The following is a 20628-nucleotide window of genomic DNA, read 5'->3' as shown; positions in this document are numbered from 1 at the left end:
GCTTATACACACTTATACACACTTATATACACTTATACATGCTTATATACACTTATACACACTTATATACACTTATACATGCTTATATACACTTATACACACTTATACATGCTTATATACACTTATACACACTTATATACACTTATACATGCTTATATACACTTATATACACTTATATACACTTATACACACTTTTATACACTTATACATGCTTATATACACTTATACACACTTATATACACTTATACATGCTTATATACACTTATATACACTTATACACACTTATACACACTTATGCACACTTATATATACTTATACATGCTTATATACACTTATACACACTTATACACACTTATACACACTTATATACACTTATACATGCTTATACACACTTATACACACTTATACACACTTATACACACTTATATACACTTATACATGCTTATACACACTTATACACACTTATATACACTTATACATGCTTATATACACTTATATACACTTATATACACTTATATACACTTATACATGCTTATATACACTTATATACACGTTTATACACTTATGTACACTTATACATGCTTATATACACTTATATACACTTATACACACTTATATACACTTATACATGCTTATATACACTTATATACACTTATATACACTTATATACACTTATATACACTTATACATGCTTATATACACTTATACACACTTATACACACTTATACACACTTATACACACTTATATACACTTATACATGCTTATATACACTTATGCATGCTTATACACACTTATACACACTTATACACACTTATATACACTTATACATGCTTATATACACTTATACACACTTATACACACTTATACACACTTATACACACTTATACACACTTATACACACTTATACATGCTTATATACACTTATACACACTTATACACACTTATACATGCTTATATACACTTATATACACTTATATACACTTATATACACTTATACATGCTTATATACACTTATACACACTTATATACACTTATATACACTTATACATGGTTATATACACTTATACACACTTATATACACTTATACACACTTATATACACTTATACATGCTTATATACACTTATACATGCTTATACACACTTATACACACTTATACACACTTATACACTTATACATGCTTATATACACTTATACACACTTATACACACTTATACACACTTATACACACTTATACACACTTATACATGCTTATATACACTTATACACTCTTATACACACTTATACACACTTATACACACTTATATACACTTATACATGCTTATATACACTTATATACACTTATATATACTTATATACACTTATACATGCTTATACACACTTATACACACTTATACACACTTATACACACTTATACACACTTAAATACATATATACATGCTTATATACACTTATATACACTTATACACACTTATAAACACTTATACATGCTTATATACACTTATATACACTTATACACACTTATACACACTTATACACACATATACACTTATACATGCTTATATACACTTATACACACTTATATACACTTATATACACTTATACATGCTTATATACACTTATATACACTTATATACACTTATATACACTTATATACACTTACACATGCTTATATACACTTATACACACTTATACACACTTATATACACTTATACACACTTATACACACTTATACACACTTATATACACTTATATACACTTATACACACTTATACACACTTATACACACTTATATACACTTATACATGCTTATATACACTTATACATACTTATATACACTTATATACACTTATACATGCTTATATACACTTATATACACTTATACACACTTATATACACTTATACATGCTTATATACACTTATATACACTTATATACACTTATACATGCTTATATACACTTATATACACTTATACATGCTTATATACACTTATACACACTTATACACACTTATACACACTTATATACACTTATACATGCTTATATACACTTATACACACTTATATACACTTATACATGCTTATATACACTTATATACCCTTATATACACTTATACACACTTATATACACTTATACATGTTTATATACACTTATACACACTTATATACACTTATACATGCTTATATACACTTATATACACTTATATACACTTATACATGCTTATATAAACTTATATACACTTATATACACTTATACATGCTTATACACACTTATACACACTTATATACACTTATACATGCTTATATACACTTATACACACTTATATACACTTATACATGCTTATATACACTTATACACACTTATATACACTTATACATGCTTATATACACTTATACACACTTATACATGCTTTTATACACTTATATACACTTATACACACTTATATACACTTATACATGCTTATATACACTTATACACACTTATATACACCTATACATGCTTATATACACTTATATACACTTATACACACTTATACACACTTATACACACTTATATATACTTATACATGCTTATATACACTTATACACACTTATACACACTTATACACACTTGTATACACTTATACATGCTTATACACACTTATACACACTTATACACACTTATATACACTTATACATGCTTATACACACTTATACACACTTATATACACTTATACATGCTTATATACACTTATATACACTTATACACACTTATACATGCTTATATACACTTATATACACTTATATACACTTATATACACTTATATACACTTATACATGCTTATATACACTTATACACACTTATACACACTTATACACACTTATATACACTTATACATGCTTATATACACTTATACACACTTATATACACTTATACATGCTTATATACACTTATATACACTTATATACACTTATATACACTTATACACACTTATATACACTTATACATGCTTATATACACTTATACACACTTATATACACTTATACATGCTTATATACACTTATATACACTTATATACACTTATACACACTTATATACACTTATACATGCTTATATACACTTATACACACTTATATACACTTATACATGCTTATATACACTTATATACACTTATATACACTTATACATGCTTATATACACTTATATACATTTATACATGCTTATACACACTTATACACACTTATATACACTTATACATGCTTATATACACTTATACACACTTATATACACTTATACATGCTTATATACACTTATACACACTTATACATGCTTATATACACTTATACACACTTATATACACTTATACATGCTTATATACACTTATATACACTTATATACACTTATACACACTTTTATACACTTATACATGCTTATATACACTTATACACACTTATATACACTTATACATGCTTATATACACTTATATACACTTATACACACTTATACACACTTATGCACACTTATATATACTTATACATGCTTATATACACTTATACACACTTATACACACTTATACACACTTATATACACTTATACATGCTTATACACACTTATACACACTTATACACACTTATACACACTTATATACACTTATACATGCTTATACACACTTATACACACTTATATACACTTATACATGCTTATATACACTTATATACACTTATACACACTTATACATGCTTATATACACTTATATACACTTATATACACTTATATACACTTATACATGCTTATATACACTTATATACACGTTTATACACTTATGTACACTTATACATGCTTATATACACTTATATACACTTATACACACTTATATACACTTATACATGCTTATATACACTTATATACACTTATATACACTTATATACACTTATATACACTTATACATGCTTATATACACTTATACACACTTATACACACTTATACACACTTATACACACTTATATACACTTATACATGCTTATATACACTTATGCATGCTTATACACACTTATACACACTTATACACACTTATATACACTTATACATGCTTATATACACTTATACACACTTATACACACTTATACACACTTATACACACTTATACACACTTATACATGCTTATATACACTTATACACACTTATACACACTTATACATGCTTATATACACTTATATACACTTATATACACTTATATACACTTATACATGCTTATATACACTTATACACACTTATATACACTTATATACACTTATACATGGTTATATACACTTATACACACTTATACACACTTATACACACTTATACACACTTATATACACTTATACATGCTTATATACACTTATACACACTTATACACACTTATACACACTTATACACACTTATACATGCTTATATACACTTATACACACTTATACACACTTATACATGCTTATATACACTTATATACACTTATAAACACTTATATACACTTATACATGCTTATATACACTTATACACACTTATATACACTTATATACACTTATACATGCTTATATACACTTATATACACTTATATACACTTATATACACTTATATACACTTATACATGCTTATACACACTTATACACACTTATACACACTTATACACACTTATACACACTTAAATACATATATACATGCTTATATACACTTATATACACTTATACACACTTATATACACTTATACATGCTTATATACACTTATACATGCTTATACACACTTATACACACTTATACACACTTATACACTTATACATGCTTATATACACTTATACACACTTATACACACTTATACACACTTATACACACTTATACACACTTATACATGCTTATATACACTTATACACACTTATACACACTTATACACACTTATACACACTTATATACACTTATACATGCTTATATACACTTATATACACTTATATATACTTATATACACTTATACATGCTTATACACACTTATACACACTTATACACACTTATACACACTTATACACACTTAAATACATATATACATGCTTATATACACTTATATACACTTATACACACTTATAAACACTTATACATGCTTATATACACTTATATACACTTATACACACTTATACACACTTATACACACATATACACTTATACATGCTTATATACACTTATACACACTTATATACACTTATATACACTTATACATGCTTATATACACTTATATACACTTATATACACTTATATACACTTATATACACTTACACATGCTTATATACACTTATACACACTTATACACACTTATATACACTTATACACACTTATACACACTTATACACACTTATATACACTTATATACACTTATACACACTTATACACACTTATACACACTTATATACACTTATACATGCTTATATACACTTATACACACTTATATACACTTATATACACTTATACATGCTTATATACACTTATATACACTTATACACACTTATATACACTTATACATGCTTATATACACTTATATACACTTATATACACTTATACATGCTTATATACACTTATATACACTTATACATGCTTATATACACTTATACACACTTATACACACTTATACACACTTATATACACTTATACATGCTTATATACACTTATACACACTTATATACACTTATACATGCTTATATACACTTATATACACTTATATACACTTATACACACTTATATACACTTATACATGCTTATATACACTTATACACACTTATATACACTTATACATGCTTATATACACTTATATACACTTATATACACTTATACATGCTTATATAAACTTATATACACTTATATACACTTATACATGCTTATACACACTTATACACACTTATATACACTTATACATGCTTATATACACTTATACACACTTATATACACTTATACATGCTTATATACACTTATACACACTTATATACACTTATACATGCTTATATACACTTATACACACTTATACATGCTTATATACACTTATATACACTTATACACACTTATATACACTTATACATGCTTATATACACTTATACACACTTATATACACCTATACATGCTTATATACACTTATATACACTTATACACACTTATACACACTTATACACACTTATATATACTTATACATGCTTATATACACTTATACACACTTATACACACTTATACACACTTGTATACACTTATACATGCTTATACACACTTATACACACTTATACACACTTATATACACTTATACATGCTTATACACACTTAAACACACTTATATACACTTATACATGCTTATATACACTTATATACACTTATACACACTTATACATGCTTATATACACTTATATACACTTATATACACTTATATACACTTATACATGCTTATATACACTTATACACACTTATACACACTTATACACACTTATATACACTTATACATGCTTATATACACTTATACACACTTATACACACTTATACACACTTATACACACTTATATACACTTATACATGCTTATATACACTTATATACACTTATATACACTTATACATGCTTATACACACTTATACACACTTATACACACATATACACTTATACATGCTTATATACACTTATACACACTTATATACACTTATATACACTTATACATGCTTATATACACTTATATACACTTATATACACTTATACACACTTATACATGCTTATATACACTTATATACACTTATATACACTTATACATGCTTATACACACTTATACACACTTATACACACTTATATACACTTATACATGCTTATACACACTTATACACACTTATACACACTTATACACACTTATATACACTTATACATGCTTATACACACTTATACACACTTATATACACTTATACATGCTTATATACACTTATATACACTTATACACACTTATACATGCTTATATACACTTATATACACTTATATACACTTATATACACTTATACATGCTTATATACACTTATATACACGTTTATACACTTATGTACACTTATACATGCTTATATACACTTATATACACTTATACACACTTATATACACTTATACATGCTTATATACACTTATACACACTTATACACACTTATACACACTTATACACACTTATATACACTTATACATGCTTATATACACTTATGCATGCTTATACACACTTATACACACTTATATACACTTATACATGCTTATATACACTTATACACACTTATACACACTTATACACACTTATACACACTTATACACACTTATACACACTTATACACACTTATACATGCTTATATACACTTATACACACTTATACACACTTATACATGCTTATATACACTTATATACACTTATATACACTTATATACACTTATACATGCTTATATACACTTATACACACTTATATACACTTATATACACTTATATACACTTATACATGCTTATATACACTTATATACACTTATATACACTTATACACACTTTTATACACTTATACATGCTTATATACACTTATACACACTTATATACACTTATACATGCTTATATACACTTATATACACTTATACACACTTATACACACTTATGCACACTTATATATACTTATACATGCTTATATACACTTATACACACTTATACACACTTATACACACTTATATACACTTATACATGCTTATACACACTTATACACACTTATACACACTTATACACACTTATATACACTTATACATGCTTATACACACTTATACACACTTATATACACTTATACATGCTTATATACACTTATATACACTTATACACACTTATACATGCTTATATACACTTATATACACTTATATACACTTATATACACTTATACATGCTTATATACACTTATATACACGTTTATACACTTATGTACACTTATACATGCTTATATACACTTATATACACTTATACACACTTATATACACTTATACATGCTTATATACACTTATATACACTTATATACACTTATATACACTTATATACACTTATACATGCTTATATACACTTATACACACTTATACACACTTATACACACTTATACACACTTATATACACTTATACATGCTTATATACACTTATGCATGCTTATACACACTTATACACACTTATACACACTTATATACACTTATACATGCTTATATACACTTATACACACTTATACACACTTATACACACTTATACACACTTATACACACTTATACATGCTTATATACACTTATACACACTTATACACACTTATACATGCTTATATACACTTATATACACTTATATACACTTATATACACTTATACATGCTTATATACACTTATACACACTTATATACACTTATATACACTTATACATGGTTATATACACTTATACACACTTATACACACTTATACACACTTATACACACTTATATACACTTATACATGCTTATATACACTTATACACACTTATACACACTTATACACACTTATACACACTTATACATGCTTATATACACTTATACACACTTATACACACTTATACATGCTTATATACACTTATATACACTTATAAACACTTATATACACTTATACATGCTTATATACACTTATACACACTTATATACACTTATATACACTTATACATGCTTATATACACTTATATACACTTATATACACTTATATACACTTATATACACTTATACATGCTTATACACACTTATACACACTTATACACACTTATACACACTTATACACACTTAAATACATATATACATGCTTATATACACTTATATACACTTATACACACTTATATACACTTATACATGCTTATATACACTTATACATGCTTATACACACTTATACACACTTATACACACTTATACACTTATACATGCTTATATACACTTATACACACTTATACACACTTATACACACTTATACACACTTATACACACTTATACATGCTTATATACACTTATACACACTTATACACACTTATACACACTTATACACACTTATATACACTTATACATGCTTATATACACTTATATACACTTATATATACTTATATACACTTATACATGCTTATACACACTTATACACACTTATACACACTTATACACACTTATACACACTTAAATACATATATACATGCTTATATACACTTATATACACTTATACACACTTATAAACACTTATACATGCTTATATACACTTATATACACTTATACACACTTATACACACTTATACACACATATACACTTATACATGCTTATATACACTTATACACACTTATATACACTTATATACACTTATACATGCTTATATACACTTATATACACTTATATACACTTATATACACTTATATACACTTACACATGCTTATATACACTTATACACACTTATACACACTTATATACACTTATACACACTTATACACACTTATACACACTTATATACACTTATATACACTTATACACACTTATACACACTTATACACACTTATATACACTTATACATGCTTATATACACTTATACACACTTATATACACTTATATACACTTATACATGCTTATATACACTTATATACACTTATACACACTTATATACACTTATACATGCTTATATACACTTATATACACTTATATACACTTATACATGCTTATATACACTTATATACACTTATACATGCTTATATACACTTATACACACTTATACACACTTATACACACTTATATACACTTATACATGCTTATATACACTTATACACACTTATATACACTTATACATGCTTATATACACTTATATACACTTATATACACTTATACACACTTATATACACTTATACATGCTTATATACACTTATACACACTTATATACACTTATACATGCTTATATACACTTATATACACTTATATACACTTATACATGCTTATATAAACTTATATACACTTATATACACTTATACATGCTTATACACACTTATACACACTTATATACACTTATACATGCTTATATACACTTATACACACTTATATACACTTATACATGCTTATATACACTTATACACACTTATATACACTTATACATGCTTATATACACTTATACACACTTATACATGCTTATATACACTTATATACACTTATACACACTTATATACACTTATACATGCTTATATACACTTATACACACTTATATACACCTATACATGCTTATATACACTTATATACACTTATACACACTTATACACACTTATACACACTTATATATACTTATACATGCTTATATACACTTATACACACTTATACACACTTATACACACTTGTATACACTTATACATGCTTATACACACTTATACACACTTATACACACTTATATACACTTATACATGCTTATACACACTTAAACACACTTATATACACTTATACATGCTTATATACACTTATATACACTTATACACACTTATACATGCTTATATACACTTATATACACTTATATACACTTATATACACTTATACATGCTTATATACACTTATACACACTTATACACACTTATACACACTTATATACACTTATACATGCTTATATACACTTATACACACTTATACACACTTATACACACTTATACACACTTATATACACTTATACATGCTTATATACACTTATATACACTTATATACACTTATACATGCTTATACACACTTATACACACTTATACACACATATACACTTATACATGCTTATATACACTTATACACACTTATATACACTTATATACACTTATACATGCTTATATACACTTATATACACTTATATACACTTATACACACTTATACATGCTTATATACACTTATATACACTTATATACACTTATACATGCTTATACACACTTATACACACTTATACACACTTATATACACTTATACATGCTTATACACACTTATACACACTTATACACACTTATACACACTTATATACACTTATACATGCTTATACACACTTATACACACTTATATACACTTATACATGCTTATATACACTTATATACACTTATACACACTTATACATGCTTATATACACTTATATACACTTATATACACTTATATACACTTATACATGCTTATATACACTTATATACACGTTTATACACTTATGTACACTTATACATGCTTATATACACTTATATACACTTATACACACTTATATACACTTATACATGCTTATATACACTTATACACACTTATACACACTTATACACACTTATACACACTTATATACACTTATACATGCTTATATACACTTATGCATGCTTATACACACTTATACACACTTATATACACTTATACATGCTTATATACACTTATACACACTTATACACACTTATACACACTTATACACACTTATACACACTTATACACACTTATACACACTTATACATGCTTATATACACTTATACACACTTATACACACTTATACATGCTTATATACACTTATATACACTTATATACACTTATATACACTTATACATGCTTATATACACTTATACACACTTATATACACTTATATACACTTATACATGGTTATATACACTTATACACACTTATACACACTTATACACACTTATACACACTTATACACACTTATATACACTTATACATGCTTATATACACTTATACACACTTATACACACTTATACACACTTATACACACTTATACATGCTTATATACACTTATACACACTTATACACACTTATACATGCTTATATACACTTATATACACTTATAAACACTTATATACACTTATACATGCTTATATACACTTATACACACTTATATACACTTATATACACTTATACATGCTTATATACACTTATATACACTTATATACACTTATATACACTTATATACACTTATACATGCTTATACACACTTATACACACTTATACACACTTATACACACTTATACACACTTAAATACATATATACATGCTTATATACACTTATATACACTTATACACACTTATATACACTTATACATGCTTATATACACTTATACATGCTTATACACACTTATACACACTTATACACACTTATACACTTATACATGCTTATATACACTTATACACACTTATACACACTTATACACACTTATACACACTTATACACACTTATACATGCTTATATACACTTATACACACTTATATACACTTATACATGCTTATATACACTTATATACACTTATATACACTTATACACACTTTTATACACTTATACATGCTTATATACACTTATACACACTTATATACACTTATACATGCTTATATACACTTATATACACTTATACACACTTATACACACTTATGCACACTTATATATACTTATACATGCTTATATACACTTATACACACTTATACACACTTATACACACTTATATACACTTATACATGCTTATACACACTTATACACACTTATACACACTTATACACACTTATATACACTTATACATGCTTATACACACTTATACACACTTATATACACTTATACATGCTTATATACACTTATATACACTTATACACACTTATACATGCTTATATACACTTATATACACTTATATACACTTATATACACTTATACATGCTTATATACACTTATATACACGTTTATACACTTATGTACACTTATACATGCTTATATACACTTATATACACTTATACACACTTATATACACTTATACATGCTTATATACACTTATATACACTTATATACACTTATATACACTTATATACACTTATACATGCTTATATACACTTATACACACTTATACACACTTATACACACTTATACACACTTATATACACTTATACATGCTTATATACACTTATGCATGCTTATACACACTTATACACACTTATACACACTTATATACACTTATACATGCTTATATACACTTATACACACTTATACACACTTATACACACTTATACACACTTATACACACTTATACACACTTATACATGCTTATATACACTTATACACACTTATACACACTTATACATGCTTATATACACTTATATACACTTATATACACTTATATACACTTATACATGCTTATATACACTTATACACACTTATATACACTTATATACACTTATACATGGTTATATACACTTATACACACTTATACACACTTATACACACTTATACACACTTATACACACTTATATACACTTATACATGCTTATATACACTTATACACACTTATACACACTTATACACACTTATACACACTTATACATGCTTATATACACTTATACACACTTATACACACTTATACATGCTTATATACACTTATATACACTTATAAACACTTATATACACTTATACATGCTTATATACACTTATACACACTTATATACACTTATATACACTTATACATGCTTATATACACTTATATACACTTATATACACTTATATACACTTATATACACTTATACATGCTTATACACACTTATACACACTTATACACACTTATACACACTTATACACACTTAAATACATATATACATGCTTATATACACTTATATACACTTATACACACTTATATACACTTATACATGCTTATATACACTTATACATGCTTATACACACTTATACACACTTATACACACTTATACACTTATACATGCTTATATACACTTATACACACTTATACACACTTATACACACTTATACACACTTATACACACTTATACATGCTTATATACACTTATACACACTTATACACACTTATACACACTTATACACACTTATATACACTTATACATGCTTATATACACTTATATACACTTATATATACTTATATACACTTATACATGCTTATACACACTTATACACACTTATACACACTTATACACACTTATACACACTTAAATACATATATACATGCTTATATACACTTATATACACTTATACACACTTATAAACACTTATACATGCTTATATACACTTATATACACTTATACACACTTATACACACTTATACACACATATACACTTATACATGCTTATATACACTTATACACACTTATATACACTTATATACACTTATACATGCTTATATACACTTATATACACTTATATACACTTATATACACTTATATACACTTACACATGCTTATATACACTTATACACACTTATACACACTTATATACACTTATACACACTTATACACACTTATACACACTTATATACACTTATATACACTTATACACACTTATACACACTTATACACACTTATATACACTTATACATGCTTATATACACTTATACACACTTATATACACTTATATACACTTATACATGCTTATATACACTTATATACACTTATACACACTTATATACACTTATACATGCTTATATACACTTATATACACTTATATACACTTATACATGCTTATATACACTTATATACACTTATACATGCTTATATACACTTATACACACTTATACACACTTATACACACTTATATACACTTATACATGCTTATATACACTTATACACACTTATATACACTTATACATGCTTATATACACTTATATACACTTATATACACTTATACACACTTATATTCACTTATACATGCTTATATACACTTATACACACTTATATACACTTATACATGCTTATATACACTTATATACACTTATATACACTTATACATGCTTATATAAACTTATATACACTTATATACACTTATACATGCTTATACACACTTATACACACTTATATACACTTATACATGCTTATATACACTTATACACACTTATATACACTTATACATGCTTATATACACTTATACACACTTATATACACTTATACATGCTTATATACACTTATACACACTTATACATGCTTATATACACTTATATACACTTATACACACTTATATACACTTATACATGCTTATATACACTTATACACACTTATATACACCTATACATGCTTATATACACTTATATACACTTATACACACTTATACACACTTATACACACTTATATATACTTATACATGCTTATATACACTTATACACACTTATACACACTTATACACACTTGTATACACTTATACATGCTTATACACACTTATACACACTTATACACACTTATATACACTTATACATGCTTATACACACTTAAACACACTTATATACACTTATACATGCTTATATACACTTATATACACTTATACACACTTATACATGCTTATATACACTTATATACACTTATATACACTTATATACACTTATACATGCTTATATACACTTATACACACTTATATACACTTATACACACTTATATACACTTATACATGCTTATATACACTTATACACACTTATATACACTTATACATGCTTATATACACTTATATACACTTATATACACTTATATACACTTATACACACTTATATACACTTATACATGCTTATATACACTTATATACACTTATACATGCTTATATACACTTATATACACTTATATACACTTATACATGCTTATATAAACTTATATACACTTATATACACTTATACATGCTTATACACACTTATACACACTTATATACACTTATACATGCTTATATACACTTATACACACTTATATACACTTATACATGCTTATATACACTTATACACACTTATATACACTTATACATGCTTATATACACTTATACACTTATATACACTTATACATGCTTATATACACTTATATACACTTATACACACTTATATACACTTATACATGCTTATATACACTTATATACACTTATATACACTTATATACACTTATATACACTTATACATGCTTATACACACTTATACACACTTATACACACTTATACACACTTATACACACTTAAATACATATATACATGCTTATATACACTTATATACACTTATACACACTTATATACACTTATACATGCTTATATACACTTATACATGCTTATACACACTTATACACACTTATACACACTTATATACACTTATACATGCTTATATACACTTATACACACTTATACACACTTATACACACTTATACACACTTATACATGCTTATATACACTTATAAACACTTATACACACTTATACACACTTATACACACTTATATACACTTATACATGCTTATATACACTTATATACACTTATATACACTTATACATGCTTATACACACTTATACACACTTATACACACATATACACTTATACATGCTTATATACACTTATACACACTTATATACACTTATATACACTTATACATGCTTATATACACTTATATACACTTATATACACTTATACACACTTATACATGCTTATATACACTTATACACACTTATATACACTTATACATGCTTATACACACTTATACACACTTATACACACTTATATACACTTATACATGCTTATACACACTTATACACACTTATACACACTTATACACACTTATATACACTTATACATGCTTATACACACTTATACACACTTATATACACTTATACATGCTTATATACACTTATATACACTTATACACACTTATACATGCTTATATACACTTATATACACTTATATACACTTATATACACTTATACATGCTTATATACACTTATATACACGTTTATACACTTATGTACACTTATACATGCTTATATACACTTATATACACTTATACACACTTATATACACTTATACATGCTTATATACACTTATACACACTTATACACACTTATACACACTTATACACACTTATATACACTTATACATGCTTATATACACTTATGCATGCTTATACACACTTATACACACTTATACACACTTATATACACTTATACATGCTTATATACACTTATACACACTTATACACACTTATACACACTTATACACACTTATACACACTTATACACACTTATACATGCTTATATACACTTATACACACTTATACACACTTATACATGCTTATATACACTTATATACACTTATATACACTTATATACACTTATACATGCTTATATACACTTATACACACTTATATACACTTATATACACTTATACATGGTTATATACACTTATACACACTTATACACACTTATACACACTTATACACACTTATACACACTTATATACACTTATACATGCTTATATACACTTATACACACTTATACACACTTATACACACTTATACACACTTATACATGCTTATATACACTTATACACACTTATACACACTTATACATGCTTATATACACTTATATACACTTATAAACACTTATATACACTTATACATGCTTATATACACTTATACACACTTATATACACTTATATACACTTATACATGCTTATATACACTTATATACACTTATATACACTTATATACACTTATATACACTTATACATGCTTATACACACTTATACACACTTATACACACTTATACACACTTATACACACTTAAATACATATATACATGCTTATATACACTTATATACACTTATACACACTTATATACACTTATACATGCTTATATACACTTATACATGCTTATACACACTTCTACACACTTATACACACTTATACACTTATACATGCTTATATACACTTATACACACTTATACACACTTATACACACTTATACACACTTATACACACTTATACATGCTTATATACACTTATACACACTTATACACACTTATATACACTTATACATGCTTATATACACTTATATACACTTATACATACTTATATACACTTATACATGCTTATACACACTTATACACACTTATACACACTTATACACACTTATACACACTTAAATACATATATACATGCTTATATACACTTATATACACTTATACACACTTATAAACACTTATACATGCTTATATACACTTATATACACTTATACACACTTATACACACTTATACACACATATACACTTATACATGCTTATATACACTTATACACACTTATATACACTTATATACACTTATACATGCTTATATACACTTATATACACTTATATACACTTATATACACTTATATACACTTATACATGCTTATATACACTTATACACACTTATACACACTTATATACACTTATACACACTTATACACACTTATACACACTTATATACACTTATATACACTTATACACACTTATACACACTTATACACACTTATATACACTTATACATGCTTATATACACTTATACACACTTATATACACTTATATACACTTATACACACTTATATACACTTATACACACTTATACACACTTATACACACTTATATACACTTATATACACTTATACACACTTATACACACTTATACACACTTATATACACTTATACATGCTTATATACACTTATACACACTTATATACACTTATATACACTTATACATGCTTATATACACTTATATACACTTATACACACTTATACACACTTATATACACTTATACATGCTTATATACACTTATATACACTTATATACACTTATACATGCTTATACACACTTATACACACTTATACACACATATACACTTATACATGCTTATATACACTTATACACACTTATATACACTTATATACACTTATACATGCTTATATACACTTATATACACTTATATACACTTATACACACTTATACATGCTTATATACACTTATATACACTTATATACACTTATACATGCTTATACACACTTATACACACTTATACACACTTATATACACTTATACATGCTTATACACACTTATACACACTTATACACACTTATACACACTTATATACACTTATACATGCTTATACACACTTATACACACTTATATACACTTATACATGCTTATATACACTTATATACACTTATACACACTTATACATGCTTATATACACTTATATACACTTATATACACTTATATACACTTATACATGCTTATATACACTTATATACACGTTTATACACTTATGTACACTTATACATGCTTATATACACTTATATACACTTATACACACTTATATACACTTATACATGCTTATATACACTTATACACACTTATACACACTTATACACACTTATACACACTTATATACACTTATACATGCTTATATACACTTATGCATGCTTATACACACTTATACACACTTATACACACTTATATACACTTATACATGCTTATATACACTTATACACACTTATACACACTTATACACACTTATACACACTTATACACACTTATACATGCTTATATACACTTATACACACTTATACACACTTATACATGCTTATATACACTTATATACACTTATATACACTTATATACACTTATACATGCTTATATACACTTATACACACTTACATACACTTATATACACTTATACATGGTTATATACACTTATACACACTTATACACACTTATACACACTTATACACACTTATATACACTTATACATGCTTATATACACTTATACACACTTATACACACTTATACACACTTATACACACTTATACATGCTTATATACACTTATACACACTTATACACACTTATACATGCTTATATACACTTATATACACTTATAAACACTTATATACACTTATACATGCTTATATACACTTATACACACTTATATACACTTATATACACTTATACATGCTTATATACACTTATATACACTTATATACACTTATATACACTTATATACACTTATACATGCTTATACACACTTATACACACTTATACACACTTATACACACTTATACACACTTAAATACATATATACATGCTTATATACACTTATACATGCTTATACACACTTATACACACTTATACACACTTATACACTTATACATGCTTATATACACTTATACACACTTATACACACTTATACACACTTATACACACTTATACACACTTATACATGCTTATATACACTTATACACACTTATACACACTTATATACACTTATACATGCTTATATACACTTATATACACTTATACATACTTATATACACTTATACATGCTTATACACACTTATACACACTTATACACACTTATACACACTTATACACACTTAAATACATATATACATGCTTATATACACTTATATACACTTATACACACTTATAAACACTTATACATGCTTATATACACTTATATACACTTATACACACTTATACACACTTATACACACATATACACTTATACATGCTTATATACACTTATACACACTTATATACACTTATATACACTTATACATGCTTATATACACTTATATACACTTATATACACTTATATACACTTATATACACTTATACATGCTTATATACACTTATACACACTTATACACACTTATATACACTTATACACACTTATACACACTTATACACACTTATATACACTTATATACACTTATACACACTTATACACACTTATACACACTTATATACACTTATACATGCTTATATACACTTATACACACTTATATACACTTATATACACTTATACATGCTTATATACACTTATATACACTT

General features: G+C 25.5%; 1 protein-coding gene across 1 annotated transcript in view; it reads left to right on the top strand.

Annotated features, from left to right (window-relative positions):
* Nucleotides 1-20628, top strand: part of cpa5 (carboxypeptidase A5) — a 68880-nt gene that overhangs the window by 10280 nt on the left and 37972 nt on the right. The window lies entirely within an intron of this gene.

This window comes from Eucyclogobius newberryi, unplaced genomic scaffold (genome assembly GCF_026437365.1).
Source record: "Eucyclogobius newberryi isolate DKJ021-1_F unplaced genomic scaffold, fEucNew1.0.hap1 SCAF_7, whole genome shotgun sequence".
NCBI lineage: Eukaryota > Metazoa > Chordata > Actinopteri > Gobiiformes > Gobiidae > Eucyclogobius > Eucyclogobius newberryi.
The sequence above is the reverse complement of the archived record's forward strand: the minus strand, read 5'-3'. Positions and strand labels throughout refer to the sequence as shown.